This window comes from Rhinolophus sinicus, chromosome X, assembly GCF_036562045.2.
Source record: "Rhinolophus sinicus isolate RSC01 chromosome X, ASM3656204v1, whole genome shotgun sequence".
NCBI classification, from domain to species: domain Eukaryota; kingdom Metazoa; phylum Chordata; class Mammalia; order Chiroptera; family Rhinolophidae; genus Rhinolophus; species Rhinolophus sinicus.
The window spans coordinates 25,907,793-25,932,674 of NC_133768.1; the positions used below are offsets into that span (position 1 = coordinate 25,907,793).

The 24,882-nt window shown below is 33.6% G+C and overlaps 1 protein-coding gene across 8 annotated transcripts in view; it reads right to left on the reverse strand.

Moving 5' to 3' along the window:
* Positions 1–24,882, reverse strand: part of DMD (dystrophin) — a 2,125,071-nt gene that overhangs the window by 1,171,101 nt on the left and 929,088 nt on the right. The window lies entirely within an intron of this gene.

The window sequence follows — 24,882 nt, forward strand, 5'->3', positions numbered from 1 at the left end:
GATACATCCACATTACTACCATGAATAGAAGAATGAAAGACCAAGAGCCATAAGGTCATAAGAGGAATAGATATCCCCTAAGGAAAGGATAATTGTTACAACTGTTTTTGAAAAATGTAACTTTAAATTCCTGGAGTAGTCAGTTGGTATTGGGTAGGATGGATGGGGGGGGGCACTCTACATCTGTGGTATTCATACCAAAGGAATCTTTCCCATACTCCCTCCCACCACCCCATACTGACTAGGGTACAAGAGGGGCAAAGGGTTTTTGGCTGGTATGTGCCTTACTATTAAGCAGGCCTCTCCTCCAAATTCCAGACATCAGGTCCTCTCTTTGATGCTAGCTTCTTGCTAAATTAAGCTGCTAAGGAAGGTACTATATGAATACAACTGAGGGTGGAATTCACATTTTAGTAAGAACCCCAGAAAGCCCTAAGATCTAAGGCAGCACCTGTCTCTCCTCCCTGCATCTATACTTTCCTACCTAGCATTCAAGTGATAGGCGTGATGGACATTGGGAGCTCAGAGTCTTTTTGGACCTAGCCAGTAGTACCTCTTTCCCTATTCCTTATAAGAGGAAGAAATAGATACTATTTGACGTGCAAATTCAAAAAGATGGATGACCTTTGCTATCTTCTGTCTACAATATAAGCAGCAAAACTCTTGTAACTGAAATTAGTTTCCCTGTAACTTTGTTTTGAATTGATCAACTGCCACCTGCCTGTTGAAGGGGTCAGCTGAGGGTTGGAGTAGCAGGGTCTCTGGGGAAGTTCTGACGATAAGCATGCTAACACAGCCATCTATGGCTGCACAGCCATCCTCATTTTTGCAGTAATGTAATTAAGTGGAGTTTAGGGTCCCAAACTGAAGCCACACAAAGATGAGAAAATTATGAGGTGGTCCATTTACACTTTCTTTTTCATTTCTCAGGTACAGGATTCTTGTACTCAATTCTTCCATAATATAAAAATAAATTAATTCTAACTCAGATTTCTCATCTTCTTACAGCACTGCAAATTAACAGAATTACACAATGTAGCTTAAATTACACCATGATACCTTGCGCAAAGTTTGGTTTAATGTGCATATTTGACCAAATGCATAACACATATTCCTTCGTGATCAATGGTATGATATTCTACACACACTTCTAATTTTCCATTTAAAATAATATTAGAATTTCGGGCTACAGTTTGATGAGGACAATTCATAGATTTAACCATAGATTTTTAAATCGAAATTCTCAATCTCCTCATTTCAAACCAACCATTTCACCAATTTAAAAGAAAAATAAGTCAGCAGGCTATCTACAATTTCCACTGACACATTAGGTTTAACACTAAGCAGTAAACAACACAAGTCCGGCAAATTTACTCTGACTTTCATACGTTCCATTAGACTGGTAACTATTGCTCTTAATAAAAATTTCCAAGTTAATAAGTTTGTCTGTTTTATTTGCATCAGTTGCTTCAATTCCAGAGGGTAAGTTAGTTCTACATTATCTGAAACAAGAATATTTCCTATATCATTTTTATATAATAGCACAGTTATCTTTCTATTTACATGCATTTTATACCTGTATGTTTTCATAGAATAGTAGTTTTTGTTATTAGGGACAGAGTTGGGTAGAAGAAAAGTAATAATTTCTCTCTCTCTCGTATGTATGCGTGCATTTTTGTTTAATCAAGTGCTGTTTTAGAACGAGACCTATCTTCAAAATGTTTAGAAAACATCTCAGTCTTATTTTTAAAAAATCAATGAGTTCCAAAAGGTTTTGATATCTGTTATCATCATCATTTTCTCTTAGATGGAATGATTCTAAGTTTTTTATATCTTCTTTCTGGTTCATTTTTGAAATGTCATTTCCTAGATCTTCATTACATACATTTGAGATGTTCTCAGCTGTCTTAAATTCATATCAGTGCCTTATAAATTATAGTATTTATGGGTTACAGATAGCAAGGAACTTAACTGAACGGTTAAATACAATAAAAATAAACTCATAAACTGCTCTACTGCCTTGGATTTAATTTCCTCTAATACAATTTAAAACTCAAATTTCTAAATCTTTGGTGCTTGTGGCTAATGATATTTTGTTTTGAATAGAGGAACTTTATATATAAATGATATTTATTTAAATAATAATTAATTCTGACTATATACCTCTGAAGATCAGAGTGTGGTGTCTCAGAAATAAGATCCGGCATTGGCTGCAGGCTTAACCCGAGGCTCTAAGAACCAGAACACACTGTGCTCTGGCTTCTCATTGGTTGAGTTTTGAACCACTGGACTACAAGTGCATGCCATAGATTCTTTTATTGCATATTGATTCATGTACATATTTTCCTTGTTATAACATCACATTATCACATCAAGAGGAAAAAAAAACATTTTTTCCTGTAGTTTTATGGAAATCTCTTTTAGGAAAACGTTATGTAGTATCTATTTAAACCCAAAATTCTTCAAATAATTGAAGTTTTCTACCTGGTTCTAGAAACTATTTTTGCTTTTCTTTTGCTTTAAAGATGAAGCCCTTATTAACCTGATTGTAACACCCTTCAAAGAATCATTAGCTATTTATTGTATTGCAGGTAGGGTATGCTCCATTAATAATATGCTTATTGTAATTATTTTCAAGACTATCACATATAAGTCTTAGAGCAATGGGTATAAATTCGTGGAAATGAGTGGACTAACTATACTACCTCCTATTCACACCATGCTCAGACACAACATGATGAGAGTCTCCAATCCATTTAGAAATATTAAAACTGTTATGGGTGATGAAAGCAAACAAAGAAATAGAAAGGTATATTCTATCACTTTAGAAAAGATCTTATTGAGAAAAATACTGCAATATTAGCTGTCCTTAACTGTTGATAAATGAGTAATCTTTCTGTTTTTTTCTTTTGCAAAATAAATTAAATTACAACGAATGCCTACAATTCCAAATGTCTTCCAGTTACAATTACCTGTGGGCAATGATTCAGATGTATTTTGTAAGTTAACTTTAAAAAGGTTAGTATCACACATTCAATACATTGAATAAAATCTGATCTATTGGAAGATTTAGCTCATCCTATTATCTTGACACATAATACCCAGTCATCACAGACAGGAAAAGTTAAGAGGTACATATCAGCTGAATAGGGAAACCTAAGGAATAATCCTGTGAACTTTTATGAAAAATAGAAATATTTTAAAACAACTCTTTGATATCATTGGGAAATGATCGACTCATTTTCTAGAAAACTCAGTTTTATACATTTTGAATATTCTCATTTATTATGAAGCTCTAATAGATTTTTTATATACAGATATATATGTAATAGATTTTTAGACAGATGTATCACAATTTTCATATATAAGAAACTGTTAAAAATTTAATGAAGAAAAAAAATTAATCAAGAGAGTCAGACATTTGGAGATCTAGTTTACTACCTACTCCTTAAAATGTATCATTCCTTTTGACACAGTCATGCAGGTGTATAATGAATAAGCTATATTCATTGAATGACTTTCAGTTTGGTTTAATAAAAATTTCAGACAGTTATTTAAAAATCAGTGTAATTGGCAGAATCATGTTCACTTTCTCTTCTTTATGCAAAACCCATGCTCTCATATTCAGATTTTGCCTTTTCATTTGAATTTCATTAACTCTGCCTTGAATGACTATATCCTTCTGAATCCTGATGTGTACAAATCCTGTCTAACCTTTTGAAAATGGACTTGCTTTTGTTAATGTTCTTTACCACCTTACATCATTATAGATATTCATGAGTCATTAGCAAGGAAGTGCTGTAGCCATACTAATTCATTTTATTTCTCTCTGTTCATATTCCTTTCTAATGATATATACCCAAAAGAATACACTATCCTCATTTTCTGGGAATGAAAATCAAGAGATGTGGAAGAAGACCTCAAAGTACCTATTTTTATTAAGAAATGAAAAACTCAATTGATGCTTAAAAAGTATTAGTATAGGACAAAACTATGATTTGTAACACCCATAGTCAAGGTAAAAACAGTTTTGAGATTTTGACCTATGTAGGTATCACTCATAAAGGTTTTTAAAAAAATAACATCAGTTTCTCTGAGACTTTAGTTATCACATTCTTTTTATTACTTAGAATTTATTTCTCTTTTTTTTGAGGAGGACTGAGAAAATGTATTTTTTCTTTCCCATTGGGACCTTTTATTTTTCAATTATAGTTGACATACAATATTATCAAATTTGTTTCTTGAAGGGCCACATAACTGCATGAAATGAAGGCAACCCTATTTTGAAACAAATGGTACATTACATCTAAGTTTTTAAAACAAAAAACTTTCCTCCATGATTGAAAGGACTTCTCTCTCCTCAATATAAAAGTTTCAAATGGGTTGTGGTTACTGGCATATTTATGAGTTATGTGGCCAAAGAATCTGAAGAAAGAAAATGTGCTATATGCCCTATTATTATGATATATCCCTTAAAACTACCTATAAATCTAGTATAAATATGGTATATAGAAGATATGTCAATGCCTTCAAAGTCTGACTAACAAAAATAGACTAGTACCTGGACAAAAAAGTAATACAGTGATAGAGCCATTTTTTTTTTTTACTCTGTTACTGTTAATAAAGAAAAAGATGTGCCAAACCTTCAAAATAAAACAATTACTTATTAATGATTTAAAGTAAGTCCTGCTATGAAAATATTTTAATTTATATCTGATTATCTTTCCTCAAAATGACATTCTTAAATATTATAGATTATTTAAAAATAATAATACAATAGTGTGTAAATCCTAAATAGGATTACAAGTTTTATATGGATTCTAATGGGTCATAAATGAAATGGAAGTGGGAAAGAGTTATCTTACACAGGTAGATCTCTCTCCTTGTCACAAAAGTCTTCAGAGAAAGACAACTGAGTTTCCTTCTAGGGATCATTACAGTAAGAAGAGCAGTTGAGCTATTTTTTATTTATTTGGCCTCGATCATTTCTAGAAATTGTAAGCCTAAAAAGGCAAATATAAGCTAATTTGGCAAAGTCAAACAAAACACAAAAACCTCACCACATTAATCCACAGAGAGAATAAAAGACTCAACTAATAAGGCATACAAAAAAGAGTATGACACACCTGAGATAGGTATGGGTTACTTTTTCCTGTTCACTGTTTTGCCATAAATGGCATGGCAATACCAGCATTCTGACAGTACCTGGCCTTGGTGCTTTTAATTCAGTCACTAGTGAAAAAGATCTTGAATAATCAATCTAATGAGTCCAGATGGATTGCTTATGATCTTACACAGAGAAAATAGTAATGAGACAGTGTTTGCTCTTAGGTATGCCCACCCTTAATTGCATCATCTAGAAAATTACCTATGTCAAGCTATGAAACAAAAAAAGGGGAGGCTCAACCGTTGAATGATCATTTAGTAATTGATCAACAAACGATATTAAGCCTATAATTTACCTCTTGTTAAAAAAAAAACACAAAATGCATAAAATAATCAGAGTAAAATATTGAAGAAAATCATCCTTTATAGTCATATCATATCTAAAGTTAGAATACATGTTTTTGGAGCAGGGCAGGCTGTCAGTGAGAGATATGCAGGTGAAGTTGGATTTGCCAATTTGTAAGTACATCCTACTTCTAAATGGCCAGGTAGGCATAGTGCCCTGTACAAAGGGTCTCAATGAGCTGGACCTGCTCATCGATCTACCGCATGTTAATTCTTCCCTGCCACACCTTCAAATTTACCTAATTCCTCAGAGCCAAGCTAAATCACCATCTAATTAAACTGATAAAATGAATCTCAGTAATGTGTTAATGGCTTATAGTGGTTTAAAAGCGTTAACTTTCAGATGATAACATCTGCATTTTAATAAGGAATTTCAATGAATTACCATAAATTAGTAACTTAGTAGAATTCTAGTCACTAAGTGTGGGCTGTGAAAGAAGTGAAAGAAAAGGGCTTTGGGTCCCACCAAGGTAAGCAGTAACACATAAGCACCAACATATATGGCCTACCTTCTAAGAAATCACCAGTCAAATAACATGACAATTTAATAAATAAGGTTATATACCCTAGGTACCTTACAATGTAAAATAAATGCAGAAAAGACTCATACATTATACGTGGCATACAGTAGGCTATGAAAAATATTTCTTGAATAAATGAATGAAGAAACTGTCAGTTTAAAAGGATAATTTTAAAAATATACATTTAACTGGAATTGCTGGGGGCTACAGTAGTAATATACTTTCCATTTTGGAATTCCCAGAATTCAAACAGAAATATTTTCTTCATTTCATAATGTAATCTTTATTGACAGAGATTTAAAAGGTCTTCCTGATTTAACTGTTGCATTTCTCCAATGTAATGAACACTAGCTAAATGCTATTACACATACATATCTTGATTATTAAGTTGCCTCTCAGATATTAACGTAACTCATTATTTGTGAACAAAAAAGAAATAACTATATGGCATATTCTTATACAGAAAATTTTGGGAGGTCTACAATGTCTATCAGCAAAGTAAAATGTCTGAGAAGACCTGCAGTCAATAAATCTTTTGAATCCTGCTAAGTCTTCCAAAACCCTTCACATAAAACTTTTAATTTATATGCCCAGTATGTATTTTTTTACAGTAAGCTATCCCAATATATCAGTTTGGGAATACATGGGGATTTTTTAATATGTTCATATGTGAAAATGAATATATATACATACATACACTAATTTAATGTGAAAATAAAATTAACACAAGAAAAATATCTCAGAAAATCTGGCCATCATTTCTCTCTAGATTATTTAATGTGGCAACAAAGTATTTATGTCTGAATATGCAAGTGCAGTAATTCTGCTTTTGAATGAGACTTTAATAGAAATGTGATAGTGAAATGCCTATAATACATTATCCAATATGGTACTCCTTAGCCACATGTGACTATTTAAATTTAAATCTAAAGTATTTAAAAGAAAATACAATTAAAAATTTAGTTGCTGATGACATAAAATACACTATGGTATTCATTTTTAATAATCCAGAAAGTCAATAATGCAAAAGCTAGGCTCTTTACTTTCATCTGAAAAGTATTAATACTAGCACTATATGTATCAGAAAACAATTGTATATCTAGATTGATAGTTTTCCTCACAAAGGTGCTTTAGGCTGGTTACTAAATCTAACCTGAAATGTCAAAATCTGAAGATTCAGTTAATTTGTTATACTACATCTGATTGATTTTATTAAACTGGAATTTATATGTGTGTGTCTGTGTGTGTGTGTGTGTGTGCGTGCGTGTGTATGTGTGTGTATATATATATATATATATATATATATATATATATATATATATCTCCTCAATCTCTAAGTAACTTCATTCAACTATGATTAAATTAATAAAAACACCTATTGTGAAGTATATAAATGCATATGCATGATTTATCTACTAAAATTGTATTAATTTATGCATATACAGACGGGTGTCAAAAAATGTATACATATTTTAAGGAAGAAAAAAACTGTATTAAAATTGTAATACTCAATATATACCAATAACAAAAGATGAATACAAGTCATGTGTATACATTTTTTTGGCATCCCAGGTATGCATATGTATGTGTGTGTGTCTGTGTGTGTACATATACACAATATGGAAATGTTGAGATGATGGGAATATTACTTCATATACAAAAGTTTTCTGTCTCCCTCACAGCTGAGTAGACAACCTCTGAAATAGCCATGACTAACTACTAGAATCTAGTAGAATATATGTATCCGGGACTCAAATTATAGAAAAAGAGGTATAGGTGGAAAGAGAAAGACCATGAACTAGCGGTCTTTAAAAGATATGTGAATCTCTGGCATCGTTTGGGATAGAAACTATGTATATGATGATTTCCACGTATGTATGTAGGGAGATTTGTGAGAGACAACTGATTGAAGATCTATTTGACCCAGGCAGGAATCAGTTCCTGCTGGGTTGCTTCATGAAGATATTACTAGACAGTGGTTGTACTAAATGGCTAAGGACAGCCTTAACCCCCACCTCTTGTTCATGAAATCAAGATACTTTCTCACAATACTTATTCTGGAAGGTACTGGGATATTAACACATTGTTCACCAGAAAAAAGAAAAAAATACTTCCATTATTTGTGTTGCTTCTCAATCAACACTATATAGAACACTCAAACCTGACTGGTATTTATGCTAGAAAATTTCATACCCTTTAAGCATGAGAAAAAGAACACAGACTATTTCAGAAGACACAAGAGACTGAAGAAGGGAAACAAAGCTGCGACTCCATATAGGTAATATACTAGAAGAAACACGAGAGCTTTATTAAAAATGAAATGAGAAGCATTAAAAAGACAATACTACACCACAGAAACCCTGATACCCGGTTTTCAAAAATTCAACAGATGACTCGGAAAAGAGTGTAGTCATTGCTAAAAATAAAATGTAGGTTCTGGATGAACAACCAGAAATATCCCACAACATAGAGAACAACAGAAAGAAACTGTAATCATAAGTGAAAAGATAAGAAAGTTGTACGATAGAATCAGGACATCTAATACAGAAAGAGTGTAAGTATCAGAATGAGAAAATAGAACCTACGGAAGAGAAGTAACTATTAAAATAATCATAAGATGAAATTTTACTGAGCTAAAAATACTGATTTGCTAAAGTTAAAAATGTTACATGGGTACCAAGAAGTATTAAAGAATAAAAGACACATATTTAGAAATATTTTGAATCATATCCTAGTGAAATTTGTGAACTATGAGGAATGGGATTGGGAGCATCTTACAAAGTTTGACAAAAGAGAAAAGTTAAAAACAAAACAAAACAAAAATGAAACTAGGGCCAGCATCATAATTCTCATGTGTATACAATGGAAGCTAGAAGATAGTGGAAGTTAGAACACAGTGGAAACTAGAAGAGGGTTTTCTACAACCTAGACACTATTGAAAGAAGAGGGGAGAGACTCAATAATGCTACTATTACCCAAAGAATCCATCATTATGAGTAGAAAATACTATTTTGAAAATATAAGAATTAAAAAAATATGCATCCTTATGTACTTTTTATGAGACAATTTCTCAAGTATCCCAATCAAATGAAAAACAAAGTATGACAGAGATTTCCAAGTGGGGAAATAAAGAGTAAAAAGAGTGGTGAACAATACACTCGGTAAGGTTTTTGTTAAATTTAACAGAACAATGATACTGTAAGTGTAATTTGAGTGACAATATGACTTCTTGAACTAGATAAGTAATACTATAAGGGAAAACAACAGTAATAAAGAACTAAAATTATAAATCATTGGTTTTTAAAGGATTTTATCTTGGCTTGAAAAGAACGAGGAGCAGCAGAGTAAATTATATTGGTGGGGAGAGTAATATTCTTACTTAATTTTAGTGTAAATAGAGAAATATAGAATTAAAAATTGTTAAAAATAAGAAACTAAGTATTAGTAAAATGGTAATGCAGAGTTTAACTTCAAAATTACCTGCAATAAGGTGAGGGATGTAGCAGAGTGCAATAGAGATAACTAATTATAAAATCATACTGTTTCCCCGAAAATAAGACCTTGCCAGACCATCAGCTCCAATGCGTCTTTTGGAGCAAAAATTAATATAAGATCCGGTAATATTATATTATATTATATTATATTATATTATATTATATTATATTATATTATATTATATTATATTAATTATATTATATTATATTATATTATATTAATTATATTATATTATATACCAGGTCCTATATTATAGTAAAATAAGACCGGGTCTTATATTAATTTTTGCTCTAAAAGATGCATTACAGCTGATGGTCCAGCTAGGTCCCAGTTTCGGGGACACATGGTAGACAAGGTACAAGAGGAAATAAAGCAATAACCATAAAATATGATAGAAGGAATTTTAAAAATTATATAATTATAAGAGTTATCATAACAATAGTAAAGTTGGCTGAATTCCCCCATTAAAAGATGAGAAATATTGTCAGAATGGATTAAAATATAAAATCCATCTATAATCTGTTTATGAGAAACATCAAAAAATAAGGTCATAATAATGTATAATGTAATGATAATTAATGGTACATCAGAAAAATAATTTGTAGAACATTAGAGTCAAAATAATATCAAACGAAGTATGATTGCAGGCCAAATGGGTCCAAGAGAACTATTGTAATGATAAAAGTCATTTCTTACCCCCCCAAAAAAAGTCATTAATTGTTATGCCCCAAATATTTGGCTGCATTTTATGTAGGGTAAAAATTACTAGCTATAGAAGGAGAATGAGACAATATCAAAGTTGTAATAGGTAGCTTCCATATGCCCTTCCAGAATTTGTTAGATCAAAAAGACCAAGAACAAGAAAAAAAACAACAAAAACAAAAAACAGGTATAGAAAAAAAATTTTTTAAATAAAATTTACTGGGGTGACAATGGTTAGTAAAATTACATAGGTTTCAAGTGAGGTGGTAGATGAGGGAGGGTAAATGGGGTCAAACATAGAAATTTTTTTAAACTAACCAGCTGAATTTAATCCACACTGGCTTTTGATTTCCAGTTAAGATGGTAGGGTAGGTAAACACTGTGCTCACCTCCTCTCGGGACCACATCAATTACAACTAAACCACAGAACAACCATTGTTAAGAATCATGTGAAGCCTAGCTGACTCAAAGCCCTACAATTAAGTACATACAGAAGAAGCCACCTCGAGACTGGTAGGAGGGGCAGAGACACAGAACACGCTGGTCCCACACCCACGTGTGACCACTAAGTACTGGAAGGGATATCTTAGCTATAGAGTTCCCCCACCCCAGGAAAAGCAAGGGGTCCTAGCCCCTCCCCAGCCCAGGGTTTCAGTGTCAGGGAAAGAAGTCCCCATAATCTCTGTCTGTGAATACCAGTGGAGATTCTGGCTGAGTGAGATGAGGGCGGCTGGAGTCCCAGGCACTCCTCATAAAGGGACCATGCATGGACTTACTCAGTGACAGACTCACTAGCTCTTAACTCCAGCACTGGGGCAGCAGCTTGAAAGGTGAAAAGGAAACACAGGGAGGAACCGAATTGTCTATCTTCAGGGTGAGGACTGGAGCTAGCCGAAGCCACTGTTTCTTTGTTGAGCCCTCCCCTTTCCCTGTGTGCCCATGGAGGCAGATGTATATCTGAGTCTTCTTCTAACTGGCTGCCACCTTTCGTCTGCCCAGTCTTAAGTGATTCCCTGAGGCCAAGCCCCACCCAACATTCCAGGCACACCCAAGCCACTTCCAGCAGCTTTTCCATAGAACGGCCTGTCTTGGCTCATGCTGAGGACTTTCCTAAAATCTCTCAAAGGTTCACAAAATCCAACCAAGCAGCATCTGGCTTCAGCAAGTTCCGTACTTCTGGTTGGGCAACCCTAAGCCTGGCATTAGCAACAGCTGGCCTTGGTTCATGACTTGGCCTCTCAAGGCACCTCTAAGCACAGTGTGGGCAGCGTCCATCTGTGGATTGCTTTGTGGCTCTTACCAGGTAGCCCCGGGCATGGCACAGACTGTTGCTGAACTTGGCCTGCAGTGGGACCCCTCCAAGGAGGCCCCAGGGCTGTCAGGCCCACTGGCCAGCTTCAGACTGGGCCAGCGCTTCACCCAGCCACCTCCAAAAACCACACATCCAAAGGCAGACTGGGCAGGCACCAGGGCCCCGCTAAAGTGAATCCTGCTCTGAAGGGTCAGCCCCTGCACAGCAGCTCGTCTACTATAGTCATAGCCAGTCCTCATAACCAACAAGCCTGAGGGTCAATCCCTCCCACTGATGTGAAAACAGAAATCAAGTCTCAACTATAACAGGATAGAACACACAATCCATACAAGGCACACACCTAGAGCACTTGGCTCTAGTGATCAGGCAGACTGCACCACTGGGTCCCGCAGGACACCTACTACATAAGGCCACTCTACTAAGACCAAGAGACATAACACCCCACAGAGAAACAAACACAAGGAGGCAGCCAAAATAGGGAGACAAAGAAACATGTCCCAAATAAAAGAACAAAACAAAGGTCCAGAAGAACAACTAAACAAAGTGGAGACAAGCAGTCTACTAGAAGCAGAGTTCAAAACACTGATTATAAGGATGCTCAACGATTTCAGGGAGAACTTCAACAAAGAGATAGGAAACATAAAAATGGAGATAGAAAACATAAAAAAAAACCAGTCAGAAATAAAGACTAAAATAACTGAAATGAAGAGTACATTCGAGGGAGTCAACCATAGATTAGATGAAGCAGAGGACTGGATCAGCGATTTAGAAGATAAGGTAGCAGAAAATATCCAATCAGAAGGGGAAAAAGAGAAACCCATCCAAAAAAGTGAAGAGAGTTTAAGGGTCCTCTGAAACAATATCAAGCATGCCAGCATTCACATCATAGGGGTACCAGAAGAAGAGAGAGTAGGGAATTGAAAAACTCTTTGAAGAAATAATGACAGAAAACTTCCCTAATCTGGAGAAGGACATAGATATACAAGCCTAGGAATCACAGAGACCCCAACAAGATGAACCCAAAGAGGCCCACTCCAAGACACAATATATTTAAAATGGCAAAGACTAAAGATAGAGAGAGATATCCTAAAAGCAGCAAGACAAAGGCAATTAGTGACTTATCAGGGAACTGGCATAGACTGTCAGCTGATTTCTCAAGAGAAACTGCAGGCCAGAAAGCACTGGCAGGAATAACTCCAAGTGATGCAAAGCAAGGACCTACAACCAAGATTACTCTACCCAGCAAAGCTATCATTTAGAATCAAAGGACAGATAAAGAGCTTCCCAGACAAGAAAAAGCAAAAGGAATTCCTCAGCACCAAACCAGTATTACAAGGAATGTTAAAGGAAATTATTTAAAACAAAAATATGAATAATAAAATGGCAATATCTACAGCTCTACCAACAATTACTTCCAATGTAAATGGATTAAATGCTTGAATCAAAAGACACAGGAGGGCTTAATGAATAAGAAAACAGGACGCTTACATATGATGCCTACAAGAGACTAACTTCAGATTGAAAGACAGAGGTGGAAAATAAAGGGATGGAAAGAGATATTTCATGAAAAAAAAAAAAGCTGTGGTAGCAATACTTATACCAGACAAAACAGACTTTAAAACAAAGGCTATAACAAGTGTCAAAAAAGGACCCAGTAATCCCACTTCAGGGTATTTATCCAAAGAAACACAAAACACTACCTCGAGGGGACGTGTGCATCCATATGTTCATTGCAACATTGTTTACAATGGCCAGGATGTGGAGGCAGCCTGGGTGTCCATCCATGGATTATGAATAAAGAGGAGGTGTACATACATACAATGGAATATTGCTCAGCCCTAGAAGGGAATGGGTTCTTGCCACCTGCAGCAGCACGGATGAACCTGGAGGGTACTGTGCGGAGTGGAATATGTCAGACAGAGAAAGACACATGCAATGTGATTTCATTTATATGTGGAATCTAAAGAACAAAGTAAACAAACAAACAAAACAGAAACAAACTCATAGATACACAGAACATTTTGATCACTGCTAGCTGGGAGGGTGGTTGGGAATGGATGAAAAGGGGGAAGGGATTAAGAAGTACAAATTGGTTGTTACAAAGTAGTCATGGAGATGTAGCCTAAGTAATGCAGTCAACAATATTGTAATAACTGTGTATGGCGTCAGATGGGTATTGGATTTATCAGGGTGATAGATGGGAGGGGGTTGGGGGACCGGGTGAAAAAGGTGAAGGGATTACAAAGTACCAACTGGTAGTCACAAAATAGTCACAGGGATGTAAAGCATAGGGAATACATCGATAATATGAAAATAATTATGTATAGCACCAGGTGGGTACTAGACTAGCCAGGGGGATCACTTCTTAAATTATATAAATGTCTAATCACTATGCTGTACACCTGAAATTAATATAAAACAATATTGAATTTCAATAATTGAAAACTTTAAAAAGGAGGGAAAACATGAAGGGGAATAAGAGGTCCAAATTTCCAGGTATAAAACAAGAAAGTCATGGGGATATAATGTACAACACAGGGAATATAGTCAATAATATTGTGATAGCATAGTACGGTGTCAGATGGTCGCTGGACTTATCATGGTGATCACTTCTCTGGGTATATAAATGTTGAATAACTATTGTGTACACTGGAAACTAATATAATACTGCATGCTAGCTATATCTTAATAAAAATCATTTTTAAAATCTCTGTTTTGTATAAAATGAAAAGGCATATTCTTTTATGTTACAAGGACATTAAAAAAGATCATATATTCACAAAGATAAGTTTTTAAAAGTATAAAAATTAGAGAGTTTACAGGTCACTTTTTCTTATCATAATCTAATAATCCAGAAATAAAGAGAAACGATGGAATAAATTTGGGTTCATCTCCTAAGGCTATTAGAACGGATGCATCCTATCTGTATGCATTGCCTGGAAAAATGTCCCTGACAGACTGTTATATTTAATAATGATATAAAGAATGAGGCAGTATTTTTAAAAAGAGATAAAGTATATCTATATTTATACAATATTTACAGTTAAGAAGCATAGAGTATAGTACTAAACTGTAAACATTTATTCTTTCAGGAGGAGCGGAATTAGGAGTAGGAAGAAATGGAGATCATTAATGTTTCCTTATGTTTGTATTGATTTAACTGTTAAACTAATATTGTATTACATTTCAAATAATCGTACAGAGATCTGAACTAGCATTTACTAGAAGCAAAAAGGTAAGAGTTTGCAGTGGTAAATAAAATCTTTATGTAACCTGTTTATGAATAGTCATGACCTCTTCCTATCGGCTTTCCCTTAACAGGCTGTTTTCACTTCAAAGCTGTAGCAAAGCCTATACTATGGACTCGGAACTCATAGAAGCACAGACCAAGACAAAATCCTTCAGAAAGCAGAAGGCGTGTATTTTGAAAGAATGTTACATTATAACCTAAAACATCGCTGTTGGCCTTCACTGCACACCTTACTGACTGAACAGTTCTGGCAATGAGTGACTGGTGGCTGCTTTGGCACCTGATGAGATCATTTTTCTCGGGAGCTTGAGTTTCCTGAAGATGAATGAGGAACTTTAACAGGACATAGAAAACTGTGCCCTTACATAAGGTCATCCAATGCTAGATCTATTTTGACTAACCTTAAGAGTTCAATGTATACAAATCTAATTGAAATAAAAATAACTAATGAGAAAAATACTCAAGCCAAAGCAGATATTGAGCTAGAAGAGATGGAGACAGAAGAAGCTCAAGGGCATCAAATATACAGTGACGGAAGGAGATTTGACTGTGGGTGGTGAACACACAATGTCATATATAGATGATGTATTACAGAATTGTTCACCTGAAACATACATAATTTTTTTAACCAATGTCACCCCAAAACATTTAATCAAAATAAAGTAAATTTTAAAAAAAAGTAAATGGCAGATTTTTTTCTTTTGCAATTTTGAAATGACTGCTTTAATTCTTCCAATGCAGTCTAATTTTTTTTGTAAGGAGGTAAAGTTTTCCTTTTTCTTTGCCCTGACATTAGCAAATGCTCTTAATTTGAAGAGACACTAATAACCTTGAGATATAATAATCGTACTATTAACAAAACTATATAACCTAATTCCAAATTATATGATTTTGATAATTATCCCAAATTCTGTTTTCCTTTGAAATACAATTATTTTATATGCCTATAGTAAAAACTCAGAAGTTACAAAACAAAACTTTTGGAACTACTAAAAGATGGAGAGTAAACTATTAAAATTAACATCTCGATGAGCTTAGGATAGGTAAGTATATATTTTACAAAGGTAACTTACATATGCAAATATTTATAATAATCATATACATATAAGTTTACATGTATATGTATACATATATAGTCATATGCATAGGTGCATGCACATAACAGATATGTAGCTAGATAATAGATATTTAGATGGATGGATAGGAAGATAGATAGATAGATAGACAGACAGACAGACAGACAAATAGATAGATGTAGATAGATGTATATATCAGCTGGAAGCAGTGTTTTAGGAAGCTAATATGCCATATGCCATTATGTGCTAAACACTTTTACATTTAATATATGAGATTAATGATTTTTTAGCTTAATTTTATCTGAGAACTGTTAAAATAAATTTTCCATGCTAAGTATAAATCAAATCAAACAAATAACAATGAACAGAAATATTCTCTTTCCTCTCTCTCTCTCTGTCTCTCTCTTTTTCTCTCTCTAACTTCTGTTGCCCTCTGTTAAAGAGTTTCTCAAGGTCATGCGTCCCTATATCCTTATGTATAGGCCCTTATTTTGGCTTCACTTCAAGGCTGCAGCTATTATTTAATGTTTCTGTCATTTATTCTTTTTCCTTTTCCTTTTCCTTTTGGCTTCTAATCTACCGGGGGCAGTAAAACAAGATTATTAAGTTTATTAGAATTATCTCTATAATCAGAGTGAGATTTTTGAAAATCGAAAAAAGGACCTGAATAGTACTCTCATAAAGAAATGTCTAACGATTACCTTATGTTGTACACCTGAAACTAACAAAAAAATGAATAAATAAATAGAAGGCCATGTCATTACCAGAGAAAATAAATTTGAAGTTTAAAGTCAAAAAAAGAAAAAAGAAATTTCAGTAAGCTTTGGATTGTATGAACTTGATCAAATCAACGTAAGGAATCCAGTGGCCTGTCGTTCTCCTTTTCTGATTCTTGGCTGTGTTCCAGGTAATCATAATGACGTCCACCCGACCTCTGTATAAATCGGGTGCTGCTCTGTGTATAGAAACAATTATGTTTAGTGGTATTTTTTCTAAAATAATACATTTTGCCAAGTTATAAATAACTTGGCAAAATGTGACAGTCACTGAAAAAAAAAACATTATTTTTTTCTTACCAAAGATTATGCTCAGTTCTTTCTTAGGGTTTGGTGAGTTTAAGGGCACCTTGGGCTTAATGTATTCTACTTTACAATCAAGGTAGCGTCTCCTGAAATAGCTTGTTCTCTGTCAATGTTCCAAAATATAATTATCATTGTCTTTTCCCATGGCAAGAATTCCAATATAAAATTGTGCTGTTCTGCCCAGTGAATGTTCAAGTGTTAATTCTAAGAAACCCCCTTCATACAATCACTTTTAAATTTGTTTTGTATCATATAATTTTTAAGGATATGTAACTGAGCTCTTAACATACCTTCTGTTTCCAAAAACACTTTGTAAAAGCTGCTACAAAAGTGTTTTGCCCAATGGAAAAAAACAAACAAAAAACTTCATTCATTTTTCACTTCTCAAAACTTTTCAGAATACTGATTTAATTTGCTTGCTTTTTGTATCCAAAGAGGCACTTTTTTAAATTATAAGAATTAAGTAAAATCATGAATGTAAAAGCATTTTATAAATCACAAAGAACTAAGTTAAGTATTTGTCTTGTCATGACTCTTTATTAGGAAATGAAGAATACAAAGAAAACACACATATTTACGTAAATGCAGTGCATTTTTACAGTTTGGCATTTTCTTCTTTTCAATTTTGATAAAACACAGGAAAGGTAATGCTTCTGTGTTAAAGTAACTAATTTATTCTATTTTTTGGATTCCAAATAGCACAACCAAATGATGCTATTCTGGAATCGCTATATCTTTGAAACAAACAAAAAAGGATTTAAATCTAGAGGATGAAAATATTTATAAACAAGGAGATATTGTTTTGTCACATTTCTCATATATGTAACATATATGTCACACTTACATATATGTAAGTATAAGTACATATGTTGAAAACATATTAGTCAGATGTTGTGATACCCTAAATCCTCCCTGTTTGGATATTTGTTATTGTATTTGTTTCTCACACCTGACAGAAGAAATTCCAGAATCTTACTTCAGAGGATAATGCTTGGGAGGCCAATATTTATTGCCTGAGATGCCATAAAAATAGGAGGTAGTCATGAGTTTTAGAGCTTTCCTTTCCTCATCCTCAAAACTTCAAGGAACCAACATAGAAACTTGGCACGAATGGTGTTCCTTCATGGGATTAAGTTTCTCCAAATTAATGGTTTGATGGTTCCCAGACTTTGTATTTCATGGATCAATAAAACACTACCAAAAATGTCAGGGAACCGCAGCAAATTCCAACCTTTTTTTTTTTTTTTTCTAGTAAAGAACACTGTAATGAAATAATAATAAAAAAGCAAGAAAGGAAAAAGAAAGAAGAAAGAAAGGCTATTTTAAGCACCCCCCCCCCACCACACACACACACACACACAACTGCAGAAAACCATACTTACAGAAGAAAGGATAATTCTTCTATAAATTTAGCTCTCTGAAAATTGCAACATATCTCCTCCTATTTTTTTCCCTTTCCTATGGAACTAGCGAAAACTTTCAGACACTGGTGGGCTGGCGCTGAGACACCACTTATGTAAGAACACAGAGCAAATCTCTCTGAACTGTAGAGAATTCCACAGGAAGATTATATCTATCCATTCATTCATTTAAAATAGTCTTAGCAAACATCTATGTGGCAGAATCTATACAGTAGGAAAACACTAGTTCACAAGACAGTGTCTCTGCCTTCATTGAACCTACATTCTAATGGTAGCAGATTATCAACCATTGTCTTTTCCCATGGCAAGATAAACATAACCTTTTCAGATTGTGGTAAGTGCTATTAAGGGAAATAATCTGGCTAATATTACAGAGCACCACAGAAGGGATAAATGGAATGTGGAAGAATGCATTTGCTCTACATCCTGAAAGATGACAAGCGACCAGCAGGCAAAGATCCAGAAAGAAAGTCCCAAGAAAAGGAAACCACAATTGCAAAGACTAAAGTGACAGATATTTTGGCAAGTTTGAGAAAGAGGGGGTGCTTTGTGGCAGTACATAAAGAGGCTGTTTCTCATTAGGGAGGCCGATGTATGAAAGGGTCTGGATCTCTCAAAATAATTTTTCACCTAAGAAATAGTCATGTGTATCTATGAGCCGAGAAACTAAAATAGAGTGTGGATGATATTATTCATATGTTCATGCATATTTGTGATTGCCTAGATACTAATCAGTACAAAATTTGAATTTTGTGGAGATCACAAAGGGAGTTCTAACATTATAGATTACTGTATTTGTTAAATAATTCATTTCCTTATATTTCGCCACCCAGACATTCTATTAGTTAAGAATTTACAAACTATTATGGAAAACTATTTGCATAGATCTCCTAGAAACTTGCCCAGTTAATTTACCCTGGCAATAAACGCCCATGCTTTGCTATCCAGCTGAATAGCTAATAATGCCTCTAAGTTATGAATTAATCTAAACATCTTAAATTTGCACAGATATGGAGCCTTGGATTTCATTTTATCCATGCACCTTTTATCCATGGATTAGTCACCACTAAATATAGCTTTCCTCTGTTTTATATGTGTTAAAGTAGCCATTTACATTTTTAAAAATTGGCCATGATTATAGCAGATGGTATTAAATTTGATAACACAATTATCTTGGACTTTCATTTAGTTCTCTACTAGAGAGCTGTCTATGAGTTATTGAATGCTACACTCAGAAGATAAAATAAATAAAATAATTAAAATTGCAGAATTTTTAAGACAAAATTAGGTTGTATACTGAAGTCTCTGTGAACAAATGCATTCATATTATGAAAAATAAAACTAAATTTCAAACACATTTTAAGATTTCAAAAGCCACTGGCTCATAAAGGAGGAGAGGAGAAATATCAGATCACTTAGCAAATTTGAAAACATTGTAACCCTTTTTGATTTCATGAAAATCAAAGATAGGGAAGCTATACACTTGAATTAATTTTATTCATCTGTTCTAAGAATATGTTCCATACAATGAGAGTCTTAAGTAATCATTGAAGAATCAGAATGATTCACAGATGGTGCGAGTGATTTAATTATTTTTAACCAGTTGTTCCGGGCATGCTCAGAAGGATATTTCCAATCCCACTGCAGAAGCCATCTGAGCTCCCTTCCAGCTGGTGTTCCATATTTTGAAAGCAAATTTAGACTGGAGAAAATTACACTTTTTATTGTTGTGTTGCAAACGGAGGTCAAATTGCTGTGTATAAATTCTTGGACTTTTTTCTTCCTCATCGTATGAGTTATATTTATCAAATATCACGTCTCTTGTATGATTGCTATGGATTCACCAATGTTATTTTATGTTTTGTGTCGTCTGGTACTTAGGAGGCACTCGAGAAATGTTTAGTGAATGAAAGAAATATCAATTCAATGTATCCAAAATAAAACTGGAATTTCTTTAGACTCCCAGTAAGTGTATGGAATTCCGATTTCACTGCACCCTTATCATTTATTAGGAGGTTCTTATTAAAAACAAATAAAAAAGGGAATATAATATAATAAAACAATGCCACCACCATCACCAAAGAGACAAAAATCAACAAATCTCTTTGCTAATTTAATAATTAAAACAGTACCTTGATGTTGAAATCCTTGCCTTAATTTTATGGGCACTCAGGCAAGTTGCTTGACAAACTTTAGTCTATTCAGGTTATTAAAAGGATTACAGATACTCTTTATAAAGGTCTAGTCTTGCTTACCTCACTGGCCTAAGAAAAACTGTTATCTTACAACAAAATAACTGATATTCACAATTATTTCCATTAGACAAAGATAAATTTTGCTTAATGTCCTTATCACAACGAGAAGTAATAAATTGTTCCAAAATAGTTCTACCAAATGTAATCATTTTTCAACTACTGTCATTCCAAGGAAGAGAATATTAATTTTAGTGAAACAAGTTACTTTGATGCCAAAAATGAGCTATATTTATTCTAATTTTAAGAATAGAATAATTTCAAGAGCTAAAATATTAATATTAAGAGATACGGCCAGAGAGGTAATAAAGGGCCAGGTCATATGTCCCTTGAAATTCACATAAGGATTTTGGATTTCATTTTAAAATACATAAGAAAACTGCACATGTCAACAATGCATCAGACTCAGTTTTGTGTTTTTGTCTGTATTTGTGAAACATATCATTATTAATATATTTACCATCGTTATTTCCTGAACATTGTGCTAAATTTCCACTTGGTAGCAAAATTTGATATAGTACATTACTATAAAAAAGGTAACATTATTTCATGTTTATTTATATATCTGACACCAAACTGAATTGTGACTGTAGTCTTTTACTGTATCTTTAATTCATGAGATGAACACACAGAATTATGTACCTATCATAGCTATAACCTAACTATACAGACCTGTGCATGTTAATATAACCAGTGAATCAAGTTTAACACATTTATATTAATATTTTAATTTATTGTGCCATTTAGAGTCAGTCATTAGAGGTAATATTTCTGTGGTGATACATTGCATAAATGTTATTTATAAAATGGTGAATTTGTTTAAACTCATAAACTGACATCTTATTTCATACACAGTAATGACTTTGGACTGAAGAGATTCAGAGAAGCTGAAGCCCTGGGTTTATACAGTTGCTTACTATCCTTGGCCAATTCAACTAATGTTCTTAAACCTCAGTTTCCAGTTTGGATTATTCATTTTATTTCAATAGTTCGTATATTTATTTTTCTCTCTCTGCTACAAAAATTCTATATCTATTTTTATTGGGTTAATGGCGAGTCTATAATTAACACACACAATGAATTTTGCATGGTCTTCTTCTGAGCAGTAAGAGGACCTTATAATGATTTCAGTCACCACTGATTAATTAACCCATTCATTTATTCCACAAATGTATTCATTGTGTACCTCCTACTTGCTAGTAGCTGTTTTGGGTTCTGAGGTCACAGCAGTGAAAAAAAAAAAAAGAAAATTCCTGCATTTTTGGAGCTTTCATCCTAGGGAAGGATATAAGATAATTAATAAGAGTGAAAATATTTATAACTTTCCTGATAGTGCATTTTATAGAAAAATGAATGGGGAAGGGGTTGATAAGGTGGGTGGGTGTGTGTGTATGGGGGGGGGAGATTTACTGAGAAGAACACTTTCCAGTAAAGACTTAAAGGCAGAGATGGAGGGGGCCGTGGAGATATGGGGCTAGAGGGTTTTAGGCTTAGGGAACACATAACATAAAAGGGGCATGCCAGACATGTTCAAGGAAGAGTGACAAGGGAGCAGAGTGAACAAGAGCTAAAATATTAATATTAAGAGATACGGCCAGAGAGGTAATAAAGGGCCAGGTCATATGTCCCTTGAAATTCACATAAGGATTTTGGATTTCATTTTTAAATAGACTGGAATCCATGGGAGCGTTGTGATCAGACAATAATACGCCTGATTTATATTTTCAAATGATGCTTCTGCTTATTGTGTTGACAACAGGTAAAGGGAAGCAAGGGTAGATTTTTACCAGAAACTTTGAAAGGGCTGCGTCACCACTGTAGTTCAGGAGAGGAGAAGGGGCTGGTTCTAAATAGGCAGTAGTCATGAATTTACACCTGATATTAAAGTCACAAGACTAGATGAAAACAGCAAGGCAGGGAGTGTAGATAAAAAATGGAAAACGTCCAAGGACTGAGCACTGAGGCACGTCAACACTAGGAGACAAAAAGAGGTATCAGCAATAGAGGCTCAGAAGGAACATCCAGAAAGGTAGGAGGTAAACGTAAATGAGGTGAGAAACTTCAAGCAACCTTGCTCTATACTCTGTCACTGATGTCCAGTATTTTAGCTCTATTCTGTTTTTTAATACATGATATACACACACATAAGTATATATATATATATATATATATATATATATATATATATATATGTATCACAAATATTTCTTTAGGCTTCTCCATTTGTTTAGTTTGTTTGTTTTCTCATCATTCTTCCTTACATCTCAAATCTTCTATCTAGGGTCATTTTTCTTCTGCTTAAAAACCACCCATGAGGCGCATACATGCCATGGAGTATTAGGTATGCTTTAAAATGTTTATAGAACTTCTTTTTACCTACATAGAAAAGACATATGACATAATGATTGATAACTGAATAAACACCAATAGTGGCTAATTCTAAAACAAAACAAAACAAACAACTGCCCTGAGGACTCTTGGGTGAGAATTTCCTACTAGTAAACTCACGCTGTTTTGGTTTGTCCCAAGAGATCTTTATTTCAATGTGATTCCTGAGAGTTTCTATGAGTATAACATTCTAGGTTCATAGGTGGTTTTTCATTCATCATGTTGGAAGACGTTATTCTACTACCTTCTGGCTTTTATCACTGCTCTAAAATCAGCTGTCATTATACGTGTCATTACTTTCTGGGTAATCCGTCTCTCAGTCACATTCGAAATTTTCTCCTTGTATTTGGAATTCGCTATATTTGACCATCTCACTTCCTATCTTTCTCACACTTTCTTTTATATTTTCTAAATTTTGGTCTCTCTTTATGCATTTTAGGTACTTTATTTTATCTCTCTTCCAATTTTTTAATTTCATTTCTGTTATATCTAATCTGATGTATCATTTGTCCACTGAATGATTAATTTCATTCTGGTGAATTCCATTTGATTCTTTTCAAAACTTCTTGATCATTAATTTTATTATCTCTTGTTCCTAATTGACATTTTTGATGCAAACTTTTACTATTTTAATTTTTTGCTAAATTTATTGGGGTGACATTGGTTTGTAAAATTATATAGGTTTTAAGTGTACATTTCTATAATACATCATCTATATATTGCATTGCATGTTCACCAGAGTCACTTCCCCTTCCATCACTATATATTTGATATTATACATATTTATTTTACATTCTGAATCAGATTAATTCATTATTTTCTGTCTTTGAGATTGGATTCTGTTGCTTGTTTCCTTGTGTGAACTGCCATTTCAATGCTACACCCATGTTCTTAGAACTTTGTCTGTGGGAATGATTTAAAATCTAGATTTAAGCAGTGTTAAACTAGAATGCATTTGCATTTGCTTCTTTTAGGTATGTGGGACACTACCAATTCAGAAAAACTTAACATGTTTGGCTTTTGGTTTGTCAGGATACCTAGCAGTGTGAAATCTGGACACCAATACCTCAAACAAGTGACCATAATAAAAACATTCTGTAAGTTCTTTAGGTATTTTTGGTGTTTCATTCTCTCTCTTAATTCTATAACAAAGGAGTTATTTACTTTATCCTGAGGCTCAATATTTAGTCAAAGTTTCCTAGGTAATGAGAGATGCAAGATATAAAGCTAGGTTTTCTTATTGCAGTATAAAAGTTGTTACAAAATATCAAAGGTTTTCTAATATGGGTGAAATCCACTTTATAAATAGTGGCCTAGTTCTGTTTGTGCAATGGCAATGCAATAGAGTTTAGGACATTTTTTATTATTGTCAGAAATTTCAATTAAATAAGACATTCCTGTTGACACATGTGTCTTCTTTCTTTTATATGGTATTTATATATTCTCTATGTTTTGTAGAATTATTTTAATTGATCTTGTTTGGGATACCAATATATTTAATTTGTGGGCTCATGTTTTCATTAAATCCTGGGAAATGTTTAGCCATTATCTCTTAAATGTTGTCTCGAGTATTCTTTCTGTACTCTGCTTTGTAAACTATATTAAAGTTTCTTATATTGGTCTCTCAGTGTCTTTCATATTTTCCATGTTTCTATATTTTTATGTTAGCATAGTCTAATAATTTCATCACGACAACCTAATTTTCTCTTTATATTTATTTAAGTAGGTGTTTAATGCTTAGTGGTTGTTGTTTTTTTTATGTCAACGACTAGCTTTTGGTTTCTAAAGGTTGTATTTGCTGTGCTTTCATCTTAAATACCTGTGCATTTTTCATAGTGTTCTGATAAACGAATATTTATTTTATTTTTTATC